The 14,597-nt window shown below is 40.1% G+C and overlaps 1 long non-coding RNA gene across 1 annotated transcript in view; it reads left to right on the top strand.

Annotated features, from left to right (window-relative positions):
* LOC102549269 (uncharacterized) overlaps positions 1–14,597 on the top strand; it is a 99,983-nt gene that overhangs the window by 55,609 nt on the left and 29,777 nt on the right. The window contains exons 3-4 of the long non-coding RNA XR_015686915.1: positions 7,328–7,520; positions 8,711–8,845. This is a non-coding gene — a long non-coding RNA (uncharacterized LOC102549269). The remainder of the gene's footprint in view (positions 1–7,327; positions 7,521–8,710; positions 8,846–14,597) is intronic.

Raw genomic sequence — 14,597 nt, 5'->3', positions numbered from 1 at the left:
CACATTTAAAACCAAAATATATCTTTCCTTCTTTGGATTGGTTTGCTTAGAAGAATTTTTTTTCTGAACTAAAATATTTTTGCAGAACCTCAATATATAAAACAAACTAAAGCCATATTGTAGGAGCTTAAGATAAGTTATATTTGTTTCTTCTGATGCAAATCTAGCAATGAAAAGACAGCTTGGATCAATTAAAATATTTTAATTAACTGTAAGAAGAACACTACCTATGAGAGTCTCATATTCCTGTTTGCATTCTCATGCACATATTGCTATAAACATTAATATAGACAGTTCAGAATTAATGTTAATGAGCAATTCTGGGCAGAAATGATGATATTAAGTGACATAATCCAATAGTAATGATGGTTTCCTTTTTTATTATTTATTCTCTGAAATTTTCACATATGTATGCAGTGTACTTTGACTGTATCCACCCCCACTCCCTCCCTCTATCTTTGTGCTACTTAAATATCCTGGCCTGTGACATCTCAATTCTCTTTGATGTGTAAGATCCAGCAACTTGAAGTAGCTACACACTGAAACTTGTTTTAAAGTTTAATCACCAGTAACATCAAGAATTTCTTCAGACTTTCTACTATAAAACTAAGAGTCACATGACCAAAAACTAATCAGGGCTTGCTTGCTTTCTTCCTTCCTTCCTTTTTTTCTTTCTTTCTTTCTTTCTTTCTTTCTTTCTTTCTTCCTTCCTTCCTTCCTTCCTTTCTTTCTTTCTTTCTTTCTTTCTTTCTTTCTTTCTCTTTTTCTTTTTCTTTTTTTGTTTTGTGTTATTTTTTTCATCTTTATTAAATTATTTCATATTTACATTTCAAATGTTATTCCCTTTCCTGGTTTCCAGACCAACATCCTCCTAACCCTTCCCCCTCCCCTTCTATATTGGTGTTCCCCTCCCCATCCTCCCCCCATTACCGCCCTCCCCCCAACAATCCCATTCACTGGTGGTCCAGCCTTGGCAGGACCAAGGGCTTCCCCTTCCACTGGTGCCCCTACTAGGCTATTCATTGCTACCTATGAATTTGGAGCCCAGGGTCAGTCCATGTATAGTCTTTGGGTATTGGCTTAGTCAAATCAGGGCTTTCTTAAAGGATCTAACTTCACTAGGAGATACTTTACAATATCTAGATCAAGCAGAGGAAAAATTATATCACAGAAAAATTCTAAGTTGTTAAAAAAAGAGTAAGTGTAGCATTGGTATATGTAAACATATACACAATAACAGGAACATACACCATATATGCACATACATACATAATGTATAAATACATATACACATGCATATATTAATAAAATATTCCAATACATAAAATATAATCAAATTGTCTGATTTGGGGAGGGTTAAAACTAAAACATGGGAGAATAGTAATATTTGAGTTTTGAGAGGTATGATCTGAGTATAGTCACTCTAAGATTCTGTATTATTCATTCTGTTATGTGATAAAGGCAGCCATTAGTTTTACACATAATTAAGACAGGCATGTCTGTTATAACACCTTGGACCACAAGTAACACAGACATATTACTGACATCTACTAAAAGAGAATCTGAATGAAGGAAAAGAAAATCCTTCAACAGTCTAAAATAAATAAAGAAAAAAGAAACAAACTTGTCATAGATTAGGTGATGGCAATAAACACAACATAAATATACTACAAGGTGTGTGTGTGTGTGTGTGTGTGTGTGTGTGTGTGTGTGTGTGTGTGACTCTTGTGGTTATCAAAGATACATTGTTGTTGTACTTCTTTTTTAAATTTATTTATTTTATTTATAGGTTAGTACACTGTAGTTCTCTTCAGACCCTTCATAAGAGAGCGTCCCATAACAGATGGTTGTGAGCCACTATGTGGTTGCTGGGAATTGAACTCAGGACCTCTGGAAGAGCAGTCAGTGCTCTTAACCGCTGAGCCATCTTCCCAGCCCTGTTGTACTTTCAATAGTTAGTTTGAAGCCAACTTAGTTTGTGTAGGTACTTCAATGCTAATTTCAGCTATCTAGTGAGACCTTGCCAAAAAATATCCAAGGCGGGGTTGGAGAGATGACTCAATACTCAAGAGCATGGGCTGCTCTTCCAAAGGACCAGTGTTTAATTCCCAGCATGCACATGACAGTTCACAACTCTCTGGAATTTCAGGCGATTTGACACACTCCCACAGACATACCTGTAGGCAAAACACTAAGTGCCCATAAAATAAAAATAAATAAATTACTTAAAAAGGAAAGTGGTAAAATATTCGTTTGTAGGGACCTGGGTTCAATTCATAAGTCAGAAAATAAACATTATTTTAGGAGACACTTCTGTGAACTCAGGGAGATGTCAGTCAATTAAAAGATTAATAATAAAGAATGTGGATGAAGCAATAATACAGCATAAAATTGGCTTAAAAGCAATGAAACTTAGAAAAGAAAAGAGTGTTTTAATGCTAATTATGAGCAGCAAAATGCTAGCTACAACAGTAAGGCAACAAAAAGAGATCAAGGGGATACAAATTGTCAAAGAAGAATTAAAGGTATCACTATTTGCAGATGATATGATAGTATACATAAGTGACCCCAAAAATTCTACCAGAGAACTTCTGCAGCTGATAAACAACTTTAGCAAAGTGGCCATATGTAAAATTGACTCAAATAAATCAGGAGTCTTTCTTTATGCAAATGATAAGCAGGCTAAAAAAGAAATTAGGGAAACAATTCCATTCACAACAGCCACAGATAATCTAAAATATCTTGGGGTAACTTTAACCAAATAAATGAAAGACCTTTATGATAAGAACTTCAAGTCTCTCAAGAAAGAAATCGAAGATCTCAGATAATGGAGAGATCTCTCTCATGATCATGGATTGGCAGAATTAACATAGTAAAAATGGCCATCCTACCAAAGGCAATCTACAGATTCAATGCAATCCCCATCAAAATCCCAACACAACTCTTCAAAGACATGGAAAAAGCAATTCTCAAATTCATCTAGAAAGGCAAAAAACTCAGAATAGCAAAAATAATTCTTAACAATAAAAGAAAGGCAGGGGGAATCACCATCCCTGACCTCTAGCTCTACTACAGAGCAATAGTGATAAAAACTGCATGGCACTGGTACAGAGACAGACAGGTTGATCAATGAAATAGAATTGAAGACCCAGAAATAAAACCACACACTTACGTACACTTGACCTTTGACAAAGTTGCTAAAAATATACAATGGAAAAAAGAAAGCATCTTCAGTAAATGGTGCTGGTTTAACTGGATATCTGTTTATAGAAAAATGAAAATAGACTCACATTGGTCACCAAGAACAAAGCTCAAGTCCAAGTGGATCAAGGACCTCAACATAAAACCAGATACACTGAATCCAATAGAAGAGAAAGTGGGAAAGAGCCTTGAACTCATTAGCACAGGCAGAAATTTCCTAAACAGAACTCCAATGGCTCATGCTCTAAGATCAAGAATTGATAAATGGGAACTCAGGAAACTGGAAAGCTTCTGTATGGCAACGAACGTAGTCAATAAGACAAATTGGCATCCTCCAGATTAGGGAAAAAAATCTTCACTAACCCCACATCTGATAGAGGGCTACAAACTAATATATAAACTCAAGAAGCTTACCACCAAAAAGCCAAACAACCAAATCAAAAAAAAAATGGGACATAAACTAAACTGAGAATTCACAATAGAGGAATCTCGAATGGCTGAGAAGCACATAAAAAAATGTTCAAAGTCCTTAGTGGTCAGAGAAATGCAAATCCAAACGACCCTGAGATTCCACCTTACACCGTCAGAGTGGCTAAGATCAAAACCTCTGGTGACAACACATATTGGCAAGGATGTGGAGAAAGAGGAACACTCCTCTTTCACTGCTGGTGGGATTGCAAACTGGTACAACCACTCTGGAAATCAATTTGGAGTTTCCTCAGAAAACTGGAAATAGACCTACCTAAAGATTCAGAAATACCATTCTTGGTAGTATACCCCAAAGATGTCCTACCGTGCCACAGGAGCACATATTCCACTATGTTCATAGTGGCCTTATTTGTGATAGCCAGAAGCTGGAAACAACCCTGATGCCCCATGACAGAAGAATGGAAACAGAAAATGTGGCTCATTTACATAATGGAATACTACCCAAGAATGAGGACATCCTGAGATTTGCAGGCAAATGGATGGAACTAGAAAATGTCATTCTGAGTGACGTAACTCAGAGCCAAAAGGACATGCATGGTATGTTCTCATTAATAAGTGGATATTAACAAAAAATTACAGAACACCTAAGATACAGTCCACAGAACTCAAAATGGTCAACAAGCTGAAGGGCCCAAGTGAAGATGCTTCAGACCCACTTGGGAGGGAAAAGAAAGCAACCACAAGAGGAGAGGGAAAGAGGCACTTCTAATCCTCTGCCTGCTATCATAGGCTAAATTGGGGAAGTGACCCATAGCCACTTACCCAAAATCTCACATGGCTAGTTGGCTTTCTCTCCTGCAGCTCCTGTGTCCCATCTTTCTCCCCTGAGTCATGGTGATTCCCCACTCCCAGCATGTCCTAGCCCACAGAACTCTAAGGGTACCACCCCATATCTTTTAGCCCAGCCTTGGCAGCTGTCATCTTTATTGATCAATAAAAAACCAATTGGCTCAAGGACCTACATGATCTGGTGTTGGGTGGGGGAAAGAACTGAAGCCCTAAGGGCCAGCAGAAAGAATGGAAACAGGTGACCTTGGGAAGAAGGAGGTTGGGAAGACCCTCTAGAATGTATCAGAGATCTGGGGAGTGAGAGATTCTCAGGACTCAAAGGAGGGAACCCTAGATGAAAGGCCCTACAGCGGGGAGAGGAAACTTATTGAACCCACCTCCAGCAGAAAGACAGGGCAACAAGTTTGGGATGGGGTTGCTATCCCACAGTCAAAACTCCGGCCCAAATTCTTCCTGTCTGAAAGACATGCAGGGATGGAAATGGCAAACAGCCTGAGGAAAAGAAGGTCCAGTGACAGGCCCAAAGTGGGTTACAGCTCAAGGGGAGGCCTCAAGACTTGATGCCATTACCGAAGCTATGGGGCATTCACAAAAAGGGACCTACCATGATTGCTTTCCAAGAGACCCAACAAGCAGCTGAAAGAGTCAGATGCAGATATGTGCATCCACCCAACCAACAGAAGCTGCTGACCCCTCTGGTTGAATTAGTGAGAAGCTGGAGGAAGCTAAGGAGGTCAGCCCTGTAGGAGGACCAGCAGTCTCAATTAACTTGGACCCCTGAGATCTCATAGACACTGTATCACCAAACAGGCAGCATATACCAGCTGCGATGAGGCCTCCAACACATATGCAACAGAGGACTGCCGGGGTCTGATTTCAGTCAGAGAAGATGCACCTAACCCTCAAGAGACTGGGGAGCCCCAGGAAGTTTATAGGTCTGGTTGTGTGGGTGGCATGGGGATATCCTTGTGGAGATGGGAAGGAGGGGGAGTGCACAGTTGGGGAGGAGGTATGGTATGTGGAGCCCTCTCATTAATTAAAAACTGTGAAATAATGCATACCTTAAGCATAACTTCAAGGGAGTGAGGGGTTTGCCCAGTAGTTATAAGCACATGGCTGCCCTTCCAATGAACAGGGGTTCAATTCCCAGTACCCACGAGGTGTCTTAAAACTTCATGTAACTCCAGTCACAGGAGATCTGACACTTTATTCTGGCCTCTGTGGGCACTAGGCACATAATGCACAGACATACATGCAGGAAAAGCATCCATACATATAAAAGTAAAATAGATAAAAGGTTTAAAAGCATAACACTGATACCCATAAAGTAGAAAATAGTCACAATTACAGTATGAAAGTAAGTTTACAAACACAGTGGGAGAATGATAGACCGTTTGCATGGGAGCAAAAGATGTGACTGAGCTTCAGAACCTTTGGATGACGTAATTGACAAGGTTGATATAATGTATGCGATCACTATATAGCCTCTGACATTCTTTGTCTGTCTTCCCAGAGAAGTCAGGGTAGAAGAAAGCACACCTTCCCATTTCCATGTATTTGTCTCCTCTTCTACTTAAATAGATGCCAGGAGTGGTGAGAAAGACACAATCGACTGTCATCAGATACATCTGGCTAGCACCCATTAGAAGACTGGGTACATGGTGCCCCAATTCCATGACAAATAGTCCAATTCCACATCCTAGGAGGCTGAAAGCAGTGGCTAAAACTATTCATAATGGGGCAAAGCCCATGTCGGTCACACAGACTCCTGAGACTGGTTATTCTGCTCCTAGGATAACCAGGCACCGCGGGACAGTATCAACTCTTTGTGGTTCGCCATTATTCCCTTTCTGGTTTTAGATAGGCAAGTGTGTCTGGATTTTAAGCAGGTGATGCTGAAGTTGTGCACAGCCCTGATTATCACCATGTTCACAACACTGAAATTGAGCACCAATGTTAGGGGAGGGCAGTTGTATTCTAAATCTATACCTAGGTATTCGTTAACCTGGCCCACAAGGGCAGGCAAGGAGTTGCACTGTGTCCAGAATTGATTCTCATGTTTTCTGAAAGTATACACTGCTTTCTATTAATTTTGATGTGGTTAAAGTCAGCTAAAAATAAAGTGAGGGTGCTGCATAGGTAGCAGAGGGTGGCCTTAACCGGCATCAGTGAGAGGGAAGGCCCTTGGTCCTGTGACGGCTTGATGCCCCAGTGCAGGGGAATGAGAGGGCAGTGAAGTGGAAGTGGATGGGTGGGTGGGTGGAGGAACCCCTTCACAGAAGCTGGGGGAGGGGAATGAGATAGGGGCTTTGCAGAGAGGAAACCGGGAAGGGCACTAACATTTGAAATGTAAATAAATAAAATAACCAATAAAAAATGAGGGTGAAAAGCACTAGATTTTGACACAGAGCACAAGTAAGAATAGCTCCTATGATGGACTCGGGACGAAGAATAGTTCTACGATGGATATTTTCTATTAACATGTTTATTTCACCCATCACAGACATATCCCTAGTATCAAGTCTGTAACTACTCTAAAATATATATCAATAACCATGACAAAATGCATTGAAAGACCACAGTGCGGGCCCAGTGTGGTCGAATATAATGTACAGCAATGCACAGTCAACTTCTCCACTGAGGTTTGCTATGGTTTTATTAATTTGACGCTTACTTTTAATGTTCTTATCAAGGTCAGTACAAAATAGACACTGGAGACACCACAGTGATGAAACAGATAGGATTTTTAATGTTCAATATCCTTAGCAATGAGACAAATGAAAATCAAAACTGCTTTGAGGTTTCAAAGTCAGAATGGTTATATATATATTTTTATTGTTGTTTTTAGGAAACAACCAAGAAGTGAAAGTAAGGATGCTTACAGGGGATCGCTCCTTCACTCATGTTGGGATTGTAAACTGATACAACCACTATGAAATCAGTGCAGAGAATCCTCAAAAAGCTAAAAACAGATCTACCATACGACCCAGCTATACCACTCTTTGGCGTCTGCTCAAAGAACTCGACATCTTACTGCAAAGGTATTTAATCGGCTATGTTCATATAGATGCTCTCTTCACAATAGCTAGAACATACAAACAACCAAGCTGTCTCTGAACTGATGCGTGGATAATGAAAATATGGTATGTATTTGTAATGAAGTTATATTTAGCTGTAAAGAATAAGAAAATTACAAAAATTTAGGCCAATGGATAAAACTAAAATTATTATTCTGATTGGATTAACCCAGAAAGGCAAATCTGCATGTTATTTTGTATTTGTGGATTCTAGATTTGAATCTTATGACCTGAATACAAAGCCTGTGGTAACTGTAAAAACTAGGAGAGTAAAAAGGAAGCACTTGGGGAGGGAAGGAGGAAGAAGGAGCTCTAGAGAGGGAGGTAGCAGGACATGAGAAGTTGGGGGCAGGGGGAGAATGCAAGGGCAGTTTACCTGTGGAGAAGACAGAGAGTGATAAAAAGAAGAGGAGGCAGGGGAGATAAATATTTGGAGGATGTTTGGAAAAGGCACAGGGAAACATTTTTTATTTTTATTTTATTTTTTAAAGATTTATTATACATACAGTGTTCTACCTGAATGCTTTACACCCACAGGCCAGAAGAGGGCATCAGATCTCATTATGGATGGTTGTGAGCCACCATGTGGTTGCTGGGGATTGAACTCAGGACCTCTGGAAGAGCAGTCAGTGCCCTTAACCTCTGAGCCATCTCTCCAGCCCCACAGGGAAACATTTTTAAGTAATTTACTTTAAAATACACGTATAACATGCATAAATATAAATACACATATATAGTTGTGTACATCACAACAAAGATTCTAGAAGAGTTAATGAACTCTACAAGGGGTAAAGAAAGAGAGATGGGAAAAATTGGAGGGACCAGAAGGAGGGGAGAAAGTGGTATGAACACAGTGGGCTCATGTATGAAATTTTCAAATATATTTTTTAAAAGGACACGATTCCTGTTTTCATGGCATTTATATTCTAATTCACAAAACAGGCAGAATCAACTTGCTGTCGTGGATGAATTACTCGGTTCCTCAAAATGCCAGAGTCTTGAAGTAATAAAGTAAGGCTGCACTACAGGCAGCCTCAAGCTCTGTAGCAGTGGCATTTATGAGAGATGTTCTTCAGTGGATTACCCTGAGCATTTTACAATGCCTAGAGGACATCTAGCCACCATCTTCTTTGTGATCCCCTTGTTCCTTCCAGAGATTGTGAAATGTCTGCTGGAGGAACACAAGACGCCTGACTGACAGCCACGGAACAGAAATGATGGAGCCATAGATGATGTCCTTTGATGGGCATAGAATGACTTCACTGAAAATGAAAAAAACATCTAATGAGGTAATAGTTTTGTGAGAGGTAACAGAAAGAACCAAATTTCAAAGCGATAAGCAGCCAATGGCAATGTATTGTCCAAGGAACAAAGGGTTGTGTGGCCAAAGCACACAAAAAAGTAGGTCAGACCAGAAGCAGAAAGATCTGGGTCACATAAAGGCTAATTGACAATGATTGAAAGTTTTGATTTAAACTTGATAAACATATAATACAAAGTTTAGAAGAGAGTTTCTGACTGGCTGTGGACTGAGAAATTCTTTTTTTGTTAAACTTTGAGTATGCACAGGCCTGGGATTTTACAGTCTGAGGAGAGAGATGTCTGTACTCCAGGTGTGGACAAGGGACCATAGATGATATGTCCTGGCTTACATTGAGCAAAGACTGAATAGAACAGATTTTCAGAATTGTCAGAAGTGTAAAGTCTATTGCGAAAGTTGGAAAAACAACTCAGAGTAGCCTGCAAGGACAGTATGTTCTAGGTGACACATGGGCAGCAGCTGGGAGCCATGATACCCACTGTGTGTGTATGTGTGGACTCTGGCTCAGCCCCAATCAGGTCTCTTTGAGAAGAAAGGGCCCAAAGCCAAGGGCAGGCCAGGTTACCCAACAGGAGTCAGGCAGACAACCCAAGACTTGGCAATGATAGCACAAAGATGACACCAGGTTGACTTTGCAATGTTCTTGCCAGACGTTGACAAAAGTCAATTCTTTCTGTTCAACACAGGCACGATTGAAGACAGCAGACAGCTCTTGCTATATCACTGCATGCGTAACGTACTGTCCAGTGTACTTTCTGTACTCAGTCTCCACATGGGAGCCGAGTTCTCCTTTCAGCATCCAGTTTTTAAAGGTGCTACAACCTGGAGCCTTCAACTGTTTGCTGAGAGAATATGAAACCTAAGCAGTTCGCAGTTCCAAGCACTCAGTTCTAACTGAGCACTGCAAATGGCTCAGACGAGACTATTACGAAGATGAAGTTCAGGCAGACCTACCTGATCACAACCTTTTGAACAGAACAGCAACTAGAACCAGCAGTTTTTCTAAGCTCTATAAATTAATTATTTAGTTTTATCCTCATAAAGACACAAGAAGGGTCGTATTCGTTTTCACATTTCACGAGTAACAAATCTGAAGCTTAGGGATCATAAGTATGTTGTCCAAAGTCACCCAGCAGGTAAGTTAAAGGGGTGAAATTTTAATCTAGGCAGGCAAAGGCACAGTCCTTCAGTCTGGGATTGAATCTTTAAGTCAAGACCTCTTCCGACAAGGAATAATATTAAGAACACATATAATTTTACTGTGCAACACTAAGGTGTATAATTTAAAATAATCCAATGTTACTCAAAGGAATTTCACCAAGACATGTGGAAACATTTTAAGTAAGTAATTTTTTTTGAAAGCTTCCATCACTGTCTGATAAAACAACAGATGTAAGGAGAAAATAGCCACTCCATTCATTTATTTTATTTTTTATTTATTTGCAAATTAATAAGTGGAAAAGGGAGTTGGTTTGTCAAATTGTTATTCTTTTCTTCACTAGTGAGTACTGGTATTTCCACAATAACAGGTTAAGGCTCACCTCACCCCCATCTCTACCCTCACCTGCGAAATATAGTAGGAAACATCAACACGGTCTAGAGCTGTAAACATCAGCAACAACATTCTTGAATCTGTGTATCAGAGTGCAAGTGGCTGATGTAGGGGTAACAGATTGCTGCAGTTCTGTGTGACAGCGTACTTCCTATAGCACTAGGTTTATGTAAGAGATGGACAAGCAACTGTAATACAAACCATTTGAGATGGAGGATCTTCATTACACAGAAGAGAGCAGTCCTGGCCCTGGCCATCAGGCAGGGTGGAATGCAGATCAAAGAGAAAATACATGAATAAACCATTTATGGACTGTATAATGTTCTGACAAAGGAGACATACACAGATGTAGATCCTATAGCTAAGGGTACTAAATCAGAGATGAGATACCTCACTTGTACCCTCAGGTTTCTTGAACAGTGGCAGTGTATGCTGATGCAGAGACAAGATAAGTATATGAAATGTATTTCTGCTTTCTGGAAAATTCTCCACATATATAACCATGTACAATGGCTTTAGATACATTTCAGAACTCTTCATATCAAACGATAATTGCTGTAACAATATTCTGTCCTTTTTAGCTCCCAGTCTAAATGCTCCTGGTCTTGTAGGCTTAGCACTTGGCTTCTTTAGTCTCAATTCTCCAATCCCAATTTCAGTTCATTCAAGCTGGTTCTACATCAGACAATAGCCTTGATCCTCAGTTCAGCTCAGTTCATGACTATTCATTCTGGGCAAAGGGACACTAGATGCCCAGGAGTGTATCCCATACTGAAGGTGAAAACCAAGCAAGCAAAGTTCAAATTTCAGTATCTTCTATCTAATAAACAGCGAAATCAGGATTCCAGTGATATTTCATGTACCGCAGGTTTGTGGTGTGTTCCATAGACATTTATATCTTTCAACAAGCCCTCAAAATGAAGCTGATCTCAATGTGTTGAATGTACCTGATTTTCCATATTATAACATTTCCAATATGGTGACTTTCTAATTTAGACTCTCTCCACATAATGTCTGGTTGTGGGTATCTGCGTCTGTTCATATCTGCTGTCAGAGGAAGTTTTTCTGAAGAAGACTGGATAAAGTACTGATCTATTAGTATATCATAATATTCTTTGTCATTTTTTTAAACCAGTAGTATTTTGTTTTGCTCAAAGTCTCTGTGCTATCAAGACTCTGGTTCTTGGTTACCTAAGCAGTGTTAGTATAGGTTTCTTTTCATGAAGTGGGACTTAAATCAAATTAGACACTGGTTAGTTCCGTCCACTAGTTCTTTGCCACCATTGCCCTAGCATATTATGCAGATTGTAAGTAAAAAGTTCTGTTGCAGGGTTGGTGTTTATGTTTCTCTTTCAATATTCTGCAGAATACTGTCCCACACCAAAGAATTTAGAACATAGGGGTGAGGGCTCTGTGTAGGCACCAGCTTGATTTCACTATGTTCTTTTCCTTCCTTCTTTCCTTTCTTCTTTCCTTTCTTTCTTCCTTCCTTCCTTTTCTTTCGTTCTTTTGTTTTTTCATTCTTTCTGGTTTTTTGTACTATTTTTTATTGGATTTGTAAATTTACATTTCAAATGTTATCCTCTTTCCTGGTTTCCCCGTCCATAAACCCACTATCCCATTCCCTTCCCCTTTCTTCTGTGAGGATGTTCCCTCACCCATCCACCCACCTCTTCTTGCCTCCCCGCCCTGACATTCCCCTACACTGGGGGGTCTAGCCTTGGCAGGACCAAGGGCTTCTCTTCCCATTGCTGCCCAACAAGGCCATCCTCTGCTAAATATGTAGCTGGAGCCATGGGTCTGTTTTTGTGTACTATTTATATGGTGGTTTATTTCCTGGGAATTCTGGTTGATTGGTATTGTTTTTCTTATGGGGTTGCAAACCCCTTCAGCTCCTTCAATCCTTTCTCAACCCCTCACATTTGGACCCTGTTCTCAGTTCAGTGGTTGGCTAAGAGCAATCACCTCTATATTTGTCATGCTCTGGCAAAACCTCTCAGGAAACAGCTATATCAGGCTCCTGACAGCATGCACTTCTTGTCATCAGCAATATTGTCTGGGTTTGGTGGCTGTATGTGCATGCTGGATCCCCAGTTGGGGCAGTTTCTGAATGGCCATTCCTTCTGTCTTTGCTCCAAACTTTGTCTCTGTATCTCCTCCTATGAATATTTTTGTTCCCCACTTCTAAGAAGAACTGAAGCATCCACACTTTGGTTGTCCTTCTTCTTGAGCTTTATGTGGTCTGTGGATTGTATCTTGGGTAATCTGAGCTGTTGGGCTAATATCCATTTATCAGTGAATGCATACTCTGTGTGTGTGTGTGTGTGTGAGAGAGAGAGAGAGAGAGAGAGAGAGAGAGAGAGAGAGAGAGAGAGAGAGAGATTGCGTTACCTCCCTCAGGATGATATTTTCTAGTTGCATCCATTTGGCTATGAATTCCATAAAGTCATTGTTTTTAATAGCTGAGTTTACACTCCATTGTGTAAATGTACCACACTTTCTGTATTCATTTCTCTGTTGAGAGACATCTGGGTTTTTTTCACCTTCTGGTTATTATAAATAAGGCTGTTATGAACATAGTGAAGCATGTGTTCTTGTTAAGTGTTGGAGCATCTTTTGGGTATATGCCCAGGAATGGTATAACTGGGTCCTCAGGTAGTACTATATCCAATTTTTTGAGGAACCTCCAGACTGATTTTCAGAGTGGTTGTGACAGCTGCAATCCCACCAACAATGGAGGAGTGTTCCTCTTTCTCCACATCCTCATCAGCATCTGTTGTCACCTGAGGTTTTGAACTTAGTCATTCCAACTGGTGAGAGGTGGAATCTCAGGTTTGCTTTGATTTGCATTTCTCTAATGACTAAGGATGTTGAACATTTCTTTAGTTATTTCTCAGCCATTCAGTAATCCTCAGCTGTGAATTCATTGTTTAGCTCTGTACCCCATTTTTAATAGGGTTATGAAAAATTCTTCATTCTCTGGAGTCCAACTACTTGAGTTCTATGTATATATTGGATATTAGCCCTCTATTGCATGTAGGATTGGTAAAGATCTTTTCCCAATCTGTTGGTTGCCATTTTGTCCTAATTACAGTGTCATTTGTCTTACAGAAACTTTGCAATTTTATGAAGTCACATTTGTTGATTCTTGATTGTAGAGTATATGCCTTTGGTGTTCCGTTCAGGAAAATTTCCCCAGTGCCCATGGAGGCTCTTCCTCCACTTATTCTTTCATTAGTTTGAGTGTATTTGGTTTTATGTGGAGATCTTTGATCCATTTGGACCTGAGCTTTGTACAGCATGAGAAGAATGGATTGATTTACATTCTTCTACATGCTGACCACCAGTTGAACCAACACCATTTGTTGAAAATGTTATCCTTTTTCCCTCTGGATGGTTTTAGCTGCTTTGCCAAAGATCAAGTGATCATAGGCATGTGGGTTCATTTTTGGGTCTTGTTCAATGAGTTCTGTGGGTATTATCCATGGCAATGGGGCTTCACTATCATCTTGCAGAGATCATCCTTTTGTCTTAGCAACAGTCTGGGTTGTTTAAGGATTTCCATGGGACCCTCTTGGCCAACAACTCAAATGCATGCAATCTAGTCCTGCTAGTGGAAGACTCATCTGGTTATAAGAGATGGCCAGTTGAGACAGAGGTCTCCATCAAACCTTTTCCTCAGAACTTGGGGAATTCTGTGAAAGAGGAAGTGAAAAGAGTTTCAGATTCAGAGGAGATGGGAAACAGCAGGAAAGCAAGGTCCTCTGAATCAACTTAGCAGGGTACATATGAGTTCACAGAGACTGAAGGAACAAGAATGGATCGTATATGGGTCTATATCTGGTCCTCTGAATACATACTATAGCTATTAGATTGGTATTCTTATGGGACTCCTGACTGTGAGAATGAGTTCGTCTCTGACTCTTTTGCTTGTTCTTGTGACTTTTCCTCCTGTTGGGTTGTCATGTCCAACCTCATTATGATGGGTTTTCTTCATCTCATTATATTTTATTTTGTAATGTTTGGCTGTTATCTCCTAAAAGCCTGTTCTTTTCCCATAAGAGACATAAAGGGAGTGAATATAGAGAGGATGGGATGGGGGGGTCTGGGAGGAGTAGAGGGAAGGCAAACTAGTATAATCAGGATATACTAGTATATGAGAAAAGAA

This window comes from Rattus norvegicus, chromosome 4 (assembly GCF_021556685.1).
Source record: "Rattus norvegicus strain SHRSP/BbbUtx chromosome 4, alternate assembly SHRSP_T2T, whole genome shotgun sequence".
NCBI lineage: Eukaryota > Metazoa > Chordata > Mammalia > Rodentia > Muridae > Rattus > Rattus norvegicus.
The sequence above is the reverse complement of the archived record's forward strand: the minus strand, read 5'-3'. Positions and strand labels throughout refer to the sequence as shown.